Source organism: Peromyscus maniculatus, chromosome 13 (assembly GCF_049852395.1).
Source record: "Peromyscus maniculatus bairdii isolate BWxNUB_F1_BW_parent chromosome 13, HU_Pman_BW_mat_3.1, whole genome shotgun sequence".
Lineage (NCBI taxonomy): Eukaryota > Metazoa > Chordata > Mammalia > Rodentia > Cricetidae > Peromyscus > Peromyscus maniculatus.
Window position 1 is genome coordinate 6468444 of NC_134864.1, and position 14022 is coordinate 6482465.

Below are 14022 nucleotides of genomic sequence, written 5' to 3' on the forward strand. Positions count from 1 at the left end.
CGATTGAGGCTGGGAGGATCTGGAGGAGTGAGCATCCCTCTGAGAGCAGATGCTCCATGGGAAAATCGCAGTCACAGTGACTGCTGTCGGGTGACCTTTGGGTGTGCTTCAACTGCTTAGAAGGTCTCCTTTTATAGGAAGGCAGCTTCATGGAGTCACCTCTTCAGGCTTCTGGTGGAGGTTAAGACCCTGATCCGACTGACCAGGTCAGAGAGAAACTATTTATGCCCCTCCTTTCCTCTCTCCCTGGGCATTTGGGCTCCCTGCTCCTCTGAGAAGGCAAGGCCTCGGCCACTCACCCTGCTCAGGTGAGTGCTGACAGGGGCTATGTGCTCATTTCTGAGATCTGGGGTCAGGAAGCCGCAGGGCCGCATGGCCGAGCCCCGGTCTCTCTGCCTGGTCTCTAGCAGCAGAGCTTACGTTAGCTCTAACCCAACTCCTTGATGGTCCATCTCAGCTGTTCCAAACTCAGGATGTGATGTACATCCCTCCCCTGCCACACTCTGCAAGCAGTGTTAGGATTCCCCTTCCTGTAGCTGGTTAGATAGATGGTGCCCTGTGCCAATCATGGCAGAAAGAGAGGAATGCCTAGAGGCTCGGAGTGGAGCTGGAAGACTCTTTGTGTGGCCAATGCCCTCCCTCCCTGTGACCAAAGAACCCAGGCCCTGTGATCTGTTCAAGGTGCCTCCAAAGGGGATCAGTCATATGACTGAATCCACACAAGCACTTTGGGACCAGTGTGTGCACAGAGACCCACTCCCAAAGGATCTGCTGTCCCCCTTTTGAACCTCTTAACAATTTCTTTCTCATGTTTTCTTTCTGCTTCAGGCCCTATAAAATGTCTGGCTGGTTCCAGAGCTAAAAGCGAGGTCGGAACTCATCCCTTTGAGCAACTCTGTGAGTCCCTCCTCTCGATCTGATGGCTGAATGCAAGGGAAACCTACATTTTAAAGTCGGAGCTGAAGCCAGAGCCCTCAGAGTTTTCCCAGCCCGAGAGGCCTGATGAAGGACATCCCCAGACGTCCTGGTTGCTTACCATATGCCTCACCCAATCCTGAGTACTGCTGGGTTTTTGTTTTTTGTTTTCTCCCGTAAAAATCTATTCCTAGAACACTGGATGTCTGGATTCAAGCAGTTTGTAGCTGAGTCACTCAAAGGTCACAGAGCTTGGATGGGAAAAAATGTTAGGGGATCTGAGAAACGTTAGGAAAGGCACAGCAGGCGAAGAGCTCACGAGACACCTGCAAGCCTAAACCAGGAGCCCAAAGTTCTTCGGCTACACCCCACATGGTTCCCCTGAAATGTGTATGCAATTTTATTGTTTGTTTGTTTGTTTCTGGATTTTCAAGACAGGGTTTCTTTGTGTAGTTTTGGTGCCTGGAACTGTCCTGGAACTCTCTCTGTAGACCAGGCTGGCCTTGAACTCAGAGATCTGCCTGTCTCTGCCTCCCTCTGGAATCCATGACTAAAGGCACGCACCACCAACCGCCCGGCCAGCATGTGCACCTTAAGGATGCATTAATGAAGAAAAGTTTGTTTCTGTTCATTCGGATGACAGAGTTTCTTAACTGTGAGTGTGCAGTGTAGTGCAAGGGAAAGGATGTCCTGTGATTAGAGTGCAGGTGCGTTCGTGTGTGTGTGTGTGTGTTTAAATGTGTGGCCGTGTGTACAAGTGCATACATAGATGTGTGTAAATGTGCCTGGAGGCCAGGAGTCAGCCTCAGGTGTTTTTCTTCATGTGCTACTCATTTTTTGTTGTTGTTGTTGTTGTTATTGTTTTCAAGTTTATTTTTAGTTATGTGTAGGGCGTGCGTGTGTGTGTGTGTGTGTGTGTGTGTGTGTGTGTGCGCGTGCGTGTGTGTGTGTGTGTGTGTGTGTGTGTGTGTGTGTGTGTGTGTGCGCGCGCGCGCGCGCGCGCTCATGAGTACAGGTGCCCTTGGAGGCCAGAGGCATTGGAGTCCCGGGAGCTAGATTACAGATGGTTGTGAGTCTCCTAACGTGGCGCTGGGAACTGAACTCCAATCTTCTGGAAGACCAGCTCTCCAGCCCCTTTCCATGTTGCTTTCTGAAGCAAGGTCTCCAACTTTCACTTTGGACTTTGCCCATTTTGCTAGTGAACTGGCCAGTGAGCTTCAGGGATCCACTGTCTCCACTCCCCCAGCCCTAGGTTACAAGCACACGATCACATCGGTTTGTTGGGTTTGTGGTGGTGGTGGTTATTTGTGTTGTTTTTATTAATGTAATTCTGTGAGTGGACTCAGGTCCTAATGCTTTTACAGTGAGCACTTACTGACTGAGCTCTGCCTGGCCCTCGGTGTTCTCTTTGACCATTTCCTCTGTGCAGTTTCCTGGTGTCTGTGAGATGTATTGGCCATCCTATCTTGAACCACAAGTCTCTTGTTACATTTCTCAACCCGAGCGTGAGACACGTGTCTGCCCTCAGTGAAGCTCCTCATCCACCAGCACTACCTGCTCAACTCCCTGAGTGATGCAGAGAAAGCAAGCTGGATGTCCCAGGCTCACCTGTGTCCCTCATCAAGTCCAGGTGTGGGAGTCTGACTCAGGAAGCAAGGTTATGATCCGTGCTTGGAAAACAACAACTTTATAATGCCTCACTCTCGATTTATGTTCTATGTGTTTAACCTTTGGGGACCTGAGCCAATGCGGGAAAATATCAGATAAAACCACACATCCATTCATTTCAGAATAAAACGTCCACAAACCTGGACTCACATGTTCTCTTGTTTGAGGTCCAGTGCCTTCTAGAAGATCCAAGTTCCTATCTAGAAAATGCTTTCTCAGCAGGGAAAGAGCAGGCCGCACAGACACAGAGCATGGGAGTGGAGCTGGATTCTTCCGTGAATGTGAATCTCAGAGAGATCAAGTTCATGAAGGTAATCACTAACCAGCCCATGGCCCTTTCCTCTTGAAGAGGTATTCTGGATTCTTCCTTGCAACCAACAGAATTTGTTTTTAAAAAATGACATTTACCATTCATCCATCCCTTACCTATTCTGAACACTACTGAAATTGTCTTTCCAGTTGTATTTGATTAGTGTGGAATCTCAGGCAGGCAGTCACCATGATACCCTCCCTCAGGAAGTGTACCTCTTTACAGAGTGGTCTGCTGACATGAGATTATGGGCTCTCTCTCCTGAGTTACCAGGGAGGTACGACTGGCCATCCCCACGATTTCTTCCTGCTCTCCTTTGGGACAAGGAGAACCCCTGCCCCACCTGGCCTGCTGATGGCCCAGGAGCTGTTCCAAATCTCAGGGCCTGCCTCAGCGGCATCTGCTTTTAGATTGTCGTGCACAGACTCGTGACAGCTGCCTGCCGATGAGATGGAACGTGGATAAAGCTAGGGGAGGGAGGTAGAGCAGTGTGTTCTGGGTGTGCTCAGGGGACAGGGTGTGAGGCAGTAGATGACTCTCGGGGCCTGTCCTCAGACAAAGCCACAAGCACCACATCTGGGGCAGAGTGGCTGTCATGTTTCCTCAGAAGAGCTTAGTCACCTGGTCCCCGTCCCTGCCCCTCATCCCTCGGAACTGACACTCTCTGGAGTGAGGAGGCCTTAGCTTCTGTTGTTTGGTTTTGTTCGTGTTCTTGAGACAGGATGTCACATATCACAAGCTGACCTGGAATGCGTGGTCCCTCTGCCTCAGCTCCCAGTGCTAGGATTTGAGGTTTGCCCTGCCCCACCCAGCTTTACACCCACCCCTCTTAAGAAAAAAAGTTTAACAGCAAAGTAAGGGGCTGGGAAGGAAGATGCTCTCCCACCTTCTCCAAGGAGGCTCCCTAGGCCAGACGGCACTTGTAGCCTCCAGCCCCTATCCTCCACACCTCTACCCCAAGGCTTTCCTTACCAACCTGTGACGAGCCATAGTTACCTCAAACAGGGAAGGAGTGGGGACCTAACCTTTGTCTAGCTCATCTCACGCCCCTTCTAAAACCTTCTTGGTGTGGAGTATGATTTTATTTACTTATTTTTAAATTTTGTTTGTTTATTTGTTTGTTCTGTTCATTCCAATGACATCTTTTAGGCTGTGGCAAGCTCAATCTGTCTGAAATCACAATCAGGCCAGAGCAGGCTACAGTGTATGCTACCTGAGACACTCCACACTGCTTATGTGAAGTCCCACAGGCTTGTCACAGTACTGTGACTCCAGACAGGGGCCAAGCAGCTATGTTAGTGGGGGGACTGCTCTTTCTTTGATGGAGAGGGGGACAGGTCCTGCAGGAATATTTGGGAGGAAGAACCTATCTGCTGAGCAAGGGTGTGGCAGCCCCCAGAAGCAGTTCCTCCAGCCACAGGCTCAGTCACAATTACAGCCTAAAAAGCCAGGTGGAACCTTCTCTAGGAGGCCACATGCCCACTATAGCAGGACATCTTGGAGACATCCCAGATTGGTCACCAAAGCCACACTCCCACTCTTAGATACACAGACTAGCATCTCAGTCAGTCAGGGGATTCTAAACTGGCACTGGCTAACTCACAAAAGGTGTGTGTGTGTGTGTGTGTGTGTGTGTGTGTGTGTGTGTGTGTGTGTGTGTGTATAAAATAACAGTAAAGTGAGCCCCTGGATGCCTACCACCATAATGAACAGTGGACTATCACCACCCTCATGAGGCTCCCCCTGTGTATAGCACTATCCAATAAGTTGTTTTCATTCATCCAGATGTAGTATCTCATAGCTATAATCCCAGGACTGAAGAGACCGAGGCAGGAGGACTGCTGTGTGTTCAAGACCAGCTTGGGATACACTGCAAGACCCAACTTTAAGACAAAACATTCCCTTGCTTTTCTTCATAAATGTGTGTATTCTTATGTTAGCTTTCCACTACTCTAAAAGATACCTGAGACAATTTATAAAGAGAAAGGGTTATTTAGGCTCAACAGTTCTGGAGATTTCAGTCAGTGGCTGACTGGCACATGCTTTGGGGCCTACAGTGTCAATACATCATGGCAGAGAGTGCGTGGCTAACTCCTGTGTCCAGAACAAAGGAGAAAGAATGGAGGGGACCAGGGTCCTGCTGCCTCTTTTGACAGCATACCCCACAATGGTCTAAAAGCCTTTCATTCTGCCATCCCCTAAAAGACCCCCCAGTTGCAACACAGGCTAGGACCAAGCCTTCATTCAATACATGGGACTTGGGGGACTCTTATCCAAACCATACCAATTCCTAAAACAACACATTAGTTTAGGAAAACTCTGGAACAGGAACAAATTGAGTTAAAAAAACAAAACAAAGCAAAAACCCTGTCACAGTTAGTCATGGGTCACTCCCAGCAGGATAAGCAGACCCCTTTGGGGGTCACGGTGTGGCTTCAGCTGTTCATGAGGGTTTGTAAGGTCCCTTGGAGGAGAGTCAGGAACAAGATCATGGATGAACACTGGAGCCCTGGGCACCAGCATCCTCTCTCACGCTCTCTCTAGGAAGCTCTCTGGTCCCTCTAGTCCCAATTTTGTTTTGCTCCTATCCCTGCTGATCTTCCCCCAGGAAGTAGATTTTTCTTTTCTAATCTGTAGGGTAGTACTCGGGATCGAACCTATGGCATCATGTATGAGAAGAAAGCACTCTCCCACGGAGCCACAGCCCCTCTCCTGGAAAATGGATCTTTCTGTCTCATTTCTGCACACCAGAAATGCAACCACCATTACATTTAAGACATCTTGATGTCATAGTTCAGATGACTGGTGGCAGTTACTCAGGGCCTCAAGCTTTGGGCTCTGAACTGCCAGGAGAGGACATTATACCCAGAATTTGACCAGGAGCCTGGTCAGGAGTCTGAACCTAGCAACTGTGTCAGAGAATGAGTCACAAGACCTTGACCCTCTTGGCGGGAAACCCATGGGAACAGGTCTGTGGGAGGAAGGCAGACTGAGTAGCCATCCAGTGGATTCCCAAGCTTCAGAGGTCCTCTAGAAAAGACTCGATCAATTATAGGCCACAGACAGAACTTAGGGGAAGATGGGCTGTGAATGGAGCTTGTTGCTAGATTGTATTTACAGCTGAGCATCTACTTTTTGTTTGGTTGGTTTCTGAGGACGGAAATTGGAGCCTCAGATGAGCTAGGATACTCAGTTTACCATCGTTGAGCCATACCTGCTGACCTAAGAAACCATGGCAACACCTATGCACACACGTTTGTTTTCTTTCTTTCTGGATACTTCTTCCACTTTACAGAGCAAGCTTCAACTTCTCCAAATCTGTGTACTCTGCTTCCCTTTCAGTCACAGATTTTTGACTTTGCATGTGTTTTTCTTCGCTGGCATCTCACACTGAGTCAGACAGGGCTGGGGAGGCAGTCTAGTTGGTAAAGTGCTTGCCTAGCATGTGTGAGGCTCAGGGTCCAGTCTCCGGTGACACAAGGCACATCCCGCCATACTAGCACTTCCGAGGTACAGACAGGGAAATCAGAAGCTAGCGGTCATCCTTAGCTCATATGGAGCTGGAGGGCAGCCTGGGCTACATGATAGCACTTCTGAGGTACAGACAGGGAAATCAGAAGCTAGCGGTCATCCTTAGCTCATATGGAGCTGGAGGACAGCCTGGGCTACATGAGACCCTGTCTCAAAATAATGATAAGAATAATATTAACACTCCTTCGGGTGTCCAGTGGGTCACTCTTATGCTGCTTTCCATGGAACCCTGGGCCCATGTCCTTCGCTGCACTTTGATGCGGTGGCCTTCGCTCTGATTTCCACTTCCTTGTTTCTCCCCGAGGCTTGGTTGTAATGGTCTTCATCATCCACATCCCCACCTGCATTGTGGGTTCAAGTGCATAAGTCTTCCTCACCAGAATCACTAGCGTGTCCTCTCAGAGACCGGTGCATGAACTTTACAGAAGACTGTGTCATGTTGCCATGTCAAAAGGTGGCCATGCCAGCTCCTAGACTGTTGCTCATGTCTAACAGCTTCTGCCTGCATTTTTAGATATTTGCTTCACAGTCGCCCATTTCTCGCTCGGACTGTTAGTCAGTCAGTCCACAAGTCAGGAACAGCCAAGGGCCTAGCTTTTCCCCTCCTGCCACAGCACAGACATCTGACACCAGACGCCTAGGATTGTCTCCTCACCAGAATGTAAACAACAGTGTCGGCAGCAGACCCTAGCTGGGTGTCCTTCAATTCCATGCAGTTCTGGCCCAGTCTACCAGGTCATGGTGTCAGGTCCCCTGGGAGCAGGAAGGGGGTATTGGTGTGGGTAGTGGCTGTCCCTAAGATTGTCCCTCATCTAAGCCAGCCATAGACCCACGTCGTTTCACCTGCTCTTTCTACCCAGTGGCTATAAAATGAGTTCCCATCTCTCTCCCTGGGTCTGATGAATTCATTTACTTGTATTTATGAAGGGCATAGATGTAGAGATTCCTGGGGGTGGACAAGGCATGCACCGCCCTCCACAGATGTCCAGAGACTCTCAGAACCCTGTCCTTGAGCTCTTTAATGGAGACTTCACTGAAGAGGCATGGTCTCGAAGGAACTGGGTGTGGGAGCCAGCAAAGCCAGTCTGTTCAGATTCTTTTCAGTTTCTCTGTGTGGCGTTTCCTCCACCAAGGTATGGGCCAGGACCCTCTGGAATGAGGAGGTTCCTCTGACCTAACCCAAGCCGAAGGAAGCTCCTTAAACCCAGCTTGGAGATGGGTGGGGGTGGGGTAAAGGGATGGGGTAGCAGAGAGATGGGAGGTGTAGGGAGCGGAGAATGGAGAACTTCTGTGATCTGCCTTGGAGAAGAGATATTCTACGTGTACTTATTTCACATCACAGTCTGTTTTCTGATAGAACAGCATAGACTGAGGAATTCATAAAAAAAAAAAAAGGCCATTTATTTTTTATTGTTCCAGGGATTGGAATGTCATGTGCAAAGAACAGTCCAGAAAGGCTAGCTCTGAGGCTACCGTGTCTCTGAGAAGGACATTGGTTTATCCATGGCCTCCTCACCTCCTGGAGGCCCTACTTTAGGCTGTTACCACAGCAGTTAAACTCCAGCAAAGCATTTGGAGATCTTCATCTGTAGCAAAGTACCCACCAACGCCGCCAGGGCAATGCCATCAACCACCTGAGTGACACAGAAATCTGCTTTTGAACATCTGGCTTGTGATCTGACTATAGTCAGGGCTCTTTAAGAGCTCTGCAGAGAGAAAACAAAAAGTCGGGATTCCCTGTTCAAAAAGAACGAAGATTTCCTAGGAGGAGGAGCTGGGGGTGTGGCTCAGTTGGTAGAGTGCTGGCCCAGCACACACAAAGCCCTGGGTTCGGTTCCCAGCACCAGGTAACCTTGGGTGTGGTGGTCCTCATACAATCCCATCACTCTGGGTGTGGAAGATCAGAAGATCAAGATCCCCTTGCGTTCAGATGGAGTCTGAGGCCAGCCTGGGATACATGAGACACTGTCTGGAATACAGTAACTCCAGGAAGGAAACAGCCAAGCATCCAGCCAAACACAGGCAATGTGGGCTGTACTGGACACACACCTGTGGAGCTGGCTGCAAGACAACCACGAGAAGGAATATTTGCACACACACAGTAAGATATCTTGAGAATAGGCTTTACATGTAATAGCCTGCAGCTCCTTTCTATAATATTTTAAATCATTTTATGCTCTGCCCACCTAGCTAAGATAGGAACATTTCTAAGGCCCATGCTGTATGTTGCCAAATTTTCTTCTGTGAAGTTGTTCAAGCTTTTAACTCTGGCTAGCATGCTATATGACCACTGTTTTCCACCACGCTGATCAGCATCAGATTCAGCTTTGTGTTAAGTTAATATTGGTGACTCTCTAGGGATGCTGACATTTAAAATTTTGTTTATAATACATTTGCAACTCTCCTTTTGTAGTCTCTCTTCTATAAGCGACAAAATACCCCGAAAGCTGCACCCCCCCACCCCGACTCTGAGTCTGGAGTGCCTGAAGAATCTGTAGCCTCAGTGCCTGTCAGTGACCACCATCTCTTATCTAGATTTCCACCCCTAGAACCAGTGTTTTGTTTTGTTTTTCTGAGGTTTTTTTTCTTCTTCTTCAGTCTTTTTGTTGTTTTTTGAAACACAGTCCCATGTAGCACAGGCTAGCCTCTGAGTCCTTATGAATCTGAGGAAGATCTTGAACTTCTGATCCTCGTACCTCCACCTCCCAAGTGGAAAGCAGAACTAAAAATGGAGTGTTGCAAAGTGTAAAGAGCTTCTGTTCATGCCTTCTCTGCTCCTTCCTTCCTGCGGCCTCCTGGGAGCCTAGGCAGCAGTCTGTCCTGCTCTGAGGAGGCACCTTCCTCCTGGGACTCGGGGACAGTGATATTTCTGCTGCCTCTGGCTTCTCAAGGCTTGGATTTGGAAGTCACAGAAGGTCACAGAGTTTGTTTTCTGTTTCAATAAGATTGGCCAGTTATTGAAAAGGAAGCTTTTCTCTGTGGTCCTGCTATTTTTTTTTTTTTTTTCGTAATTAGAAGACTACAAATACCAGCCTGACTTGTGTTTGTTTTGACTTTTGAGAACAGCTTTCTTTTCTCGATTATGTGGTTTGGGGAAAAGCAATTACTTTGGGAGTGGTTTGTTTGTTTTTGTTTTTTGAAACTTTTAGTGTTTTGCTATGTGCAACAGCTGCTGCTGGGTTGGGGACAGCTGGCCGTCACCTGCCACACAGACAGTGGCATATTCCTGTCTGCCCTCTCTCCTTTCTGTGAACTCTGGGGCTCAGCACCAGAGGGGCCCATGGGAGTCACAGGGCCCAGCATTCCCCTGAATCTGTATAGGAGACAGCGATTCCCACGGGTGATCCTGAGTGAAGGGTGTATGGTCAAATCCACCGTTTCGAGAGAAGACCGGAAGTAAATGGGCTAAGGGGTGTGTCCCATTGAGTCAACCCAGGGTCTTTGAACACTTCAGTAGGCCAACCTCCTTATCACCTCCCAAGGACACTGTTAAACACCTAGAAGAACCATTGCCCTTACCTGGCACTCGGGAGAGTGCTGCCCCTCCCCCTAACGGCCCCCTAAATTCTTGTCCCTCTTTACAACTGCTGATGGCGTGTTCTGAATGTAGGCATGCCCTCATCACATGCTTGTAGATGGCTCTGCCTAAACTCAGTTCCGCTGGTCTCTGTGTTTGCTGTTTCATTAACCGTGGGCCTTCCCAGTATTTTTGAGCCCCCAAACCTTTATTGCTTAGGGACTCTGTGCTGCGTGCTCCCTTCCTGACTCTGGGGCCAAAGTCTCAGGCCCAACGCAGCTGCTCTTCTTGTGGAGGCTGAAGGAATATAGCCATCGGGTGTGCTGACAGCTCATGAGGGATGTTCGAACACTATGCCACCAAAGCTGATGGTCTGAGTTAGTCACCTGTGTGGACCAACTTCCCCTTGTACAGCCCAACACCTGAGTGTTTGGTAACATCTGGGAGAGCTGCCAAAGGGTCCACAGATTTTGTTTTCCCACACCCAAAGGAGGAAAGGCTTGGCCTCTCTCTTATCCTCTCGTTACATCCCATTTTTACCGTGCATTTCCCAGAAAGTCTCAGGGGCCAGGAGGACCCCTCACAGAGATCTATCCTCGGCCGTGGCCAGGAGACAGACCTGCAAGGGCTCTGAATTCCCCACTTGCAGCAGATAAGTCAGTCATGGATGTTTGGCCCCAGCTTGAGCCCAAGTCAAACCCAGCTCCCATCAGGCTCTCTGAATAAGCAGCTCCCAGGGGTCCTTGGACTTCAAGCCAGCTCTCAGGATGCTTTGTCCGTGGAGATGCGGCTGATTTCCAGAGGCCCAGGTTCATCCTGTTCATCCTTCTTCATCCCCAAGACCTGGACCTCAAGCGTCAGTTCCCGTCTCTCCCATGGAACAGTGTCTCTTCCCCTTCCTGGACTGAGGTCCATCCCTCCTCACCTGCTTCTCTCTGGGTAGTTTTTATCTGCTCATCAACTCCATCCTCCCTCAGATTCACAACTCTGGCTACCCAGGAACACCCAAGGCAGGAACATGGGAGAGGGCTCTGGATCTGCTGACTGAAAAGTAACACGGAGGGAGGCAGAGGCTTCTGCACTCTCTGAACTGCTACCCCAGAGCTGGGTGACTTCCATGATCACGGGGCTGTGACATGTACTCACATGAATTCTATAAAGATCAGAGTAAACTCTTCTAGGCCTGGAACCAGTAGAGAGCTTAACACCACACACACACACACACACACACACACACACACACACACACGCATCACACATACGTACACACACATACACATACATACACACAACACACACACATATATACCCTCCAAACCCCGTCACCTGCCACACAGACACTGAGTTGACTGAACGGGACAAGCACCATAGACACCACACCTACCTCCACACACACCACACACTCTACATCCACATCCACACACACCACACACCATAGACACCACACTCATACACAGGTACATGCACCACATACACATATACATACACCACACACCTCAAACTCCCCACACACACCATACATATCACACACGTGCACACCACACATACATACATACACACACACACACACACACACACACACACACACTTGCCAAGGAAAAATTAAACTCAGACTCCTCTCTCTTTCAAAATGGAAGAACTCTACAGACTCATTTTCCTCTGCAGTTCAGACTTCAATAAAAACTGTCTCTGTAAGAGAGAACTGAGAAACTAAAGTTGACCTAGGGACCAGGCCCCTTTCTCCACAAGAAAGGACCATGTGCAAATGAGTTTCATAGCAAATTTATGTATTCTGGCCTTTGCCTCATAGCTCTCTATGATTTGTAATACAGGTATAGCAAGGAGGAAATTACCCCCTATTGTTTGGTTGGCCAAACTATAAATGCATCCATTTTCCATGACCGATTTCTGTTCCCTAATATCTTTGGGTGAAACCAAATTGTTGGGATCTTGCCCTTCTGTCTCACAGATAAGCAGTAATACCAATTTCTTTGTGACAGGCCGTCATTCAGATTTTTTTGATCACTGTCAATCACAAGATGACATTTTGCTGCCACCTGCAAGGTTGTCCAAGCTTACCTGAGCCCAGGAGCCACATGGAAGGTGAGGCATGTGTGTTTGTGGATGAACACAGGGCATAGGGTGCATGTCATGAGTGCATGTGTTGTGTGTGTCTGTGTGAACTGTCCCCACTGAGTTTGGGTGACATTTTCAGAACACTTTTGGGAATGTGACAATGGAGGTCTTCATCCCAGGCACTACACCAACACCTTGGTGACATATTTTCTCTCTAGATGGGCAGGTGGCCGCCATATTCATCTACGTAGCTGACATCCATGAGAGGATTCTAGAAGCAGAACTGTCCCGGGCCAGTTTTCCCGTGATGCCGAAGCCTGCGGGAGTTTGTTCTAACTCCAAAACGGTACCATGAGAGCACACTCCCGTATGTCCGTCCCCCTGGCCAGCGGTGTGAAAGGCAGGAGGCAGATCACGAAGGGCGCCTAATGAAGGGCCTGTGGTCCTGGACTTAGAGGAGGAAACTTGGAAGCAGAAATGACTGTGTGTCTGTGTGTCCGGCCTCCATTCCCGCCGCTCCAGAATCCCTCAGACCACCCTTTGTTCCTGATTCTTCTGCAAAAACTCGCCTTCCCCCTCCGCTGTCCGTTTTTTTTTTTTTTTTTTTTTTTTTGCTCCTGACCCCTGAATTCCTCAGGTGCCTAAGGCCCTCGAGTCTCTCAATTAGCCATGCTGGGCATTGTTTATTTATTCAGTGGGGGAAGCGGACTGGACTGCCCCTCCTCCCTGTCAACCATCCTAAATCACACTGCCTTCCTAACCTATGGGGCGGGAAACTTCAAAGATCCAGGCCGGGGCCCTGCTTAGCATGTAAGGATGCCAAGAGAGCAGGAGACTTGAGAGTTGGGCAGATTCCCCGAGGAACCACCATTAGTGTTGCAGCTTCTGGTTATGCCGGGAAAAGCCCTGGGAAAAGCTTGCTGGGGTGTGCTTTTGTTTGTGTTTTTCCAAAAGCACTGAAAACCACACTGCAAGCCCCGGTGTCTGGAAAGCTCACAGCAGCCTCATGTTGACGCTTCAAGTCAGAGCTTGGTTAAAACGCTGGGAAAGCAGACTCAGGAGGGCGTTGGAAAACACTGGGTTTTCATTAACTCTTACAGTTTCTCATGCAAATTGCATGGTTTCTGTTTGTTTGTTTGCTTGCTTTGTGTGTTTGTCTTTTAAATTGGGACCTACATTAGGAAACTTAAGTGTGTTGAAACTGAGATCTTGGGTGAGACATCATTCTCTCAAAGCTAAATATCTCCAAATGGCATACCATTAGGGCTTTGTGGGTAGAAAATTATTTTTCAACTCCTTCTCAGCCTACATGTGGATTTTTTTTTTCTTTTGGAAACAACAACAACAACAAAATCTGGCTTTGCCAGCTCTTGAACTGGAAGCGCCTTCTTGGCACTCTGAGACTTGCCGCTCAGAGGCCGTGGAGTAAAGGCTGGACTCAGGTGTTTTGTAGCACACACTCGGCCAGGCTCCTGCCTATGACCACTGACGCCAACCAGTCCTGGACTATGAAAGTTTCTCTGCTGAAGAGCTGATGTTTGAGCAACTACAGATGAGGACCAATGGACAATGGCCCTGCCGTGAGTGATAGGGGTTGGCCTCTGAGAAAGGTCACATCGCCTCCCCCAGCCTCTGGGTTGAAGGATTGCAGGGGCCCCTCTATTTATTCACCTTTGATGTATCTTGAAGAGGAGTCTTCTTTTGTGTGTCTTGAGCTGGGCTAGAGGAGCGTAGCCTGCATTCTGAAAGTAGCGCTTGGCTGTCAGGAGTACGCCCACAATGTGCTAGAGGCCACAAATATACAGGAGGGGAGCCCTCCCCGCCCCCTCAGCGGCAGATAGAGAGCGGTCCCTGAACTCTAGGAAGAAGAGTAGATGATGTCATGACTGCATCTTAGCCTTCCAGCCACCTTTCTAGTCCTGAGAAGTTGAGGTCCCTACTGCAAAGAGAAGCAGAAAAACAGGAAATCAACCCAAGACACAGAGCTTCAGCAGCTAGCATGTGA

At 49.0% G+C, this 14022-nt stretch overlaps 1 long non-coding RNA gene across 1 annotated transcript; it reads left to right on the plus strand.

The window, feature by feature from the left end:
- Positions 1–1958: 1958 nt before the first annotated feature.
- Positions 1959–12570, plus strand: LOC143268345 (uncharacterized). Its single transcript, XR_013044199.1, has 3 exons — positions 1959–2894; positions 11942–12044; positions 12236–12570. It is a non-coding gene; the product is annotated as an uncharacterized LOC143268345 (long non-coding RNA).
- The last annotated feature ends 1452 nt before the right edge of the window (positions 12571–14022 follow it).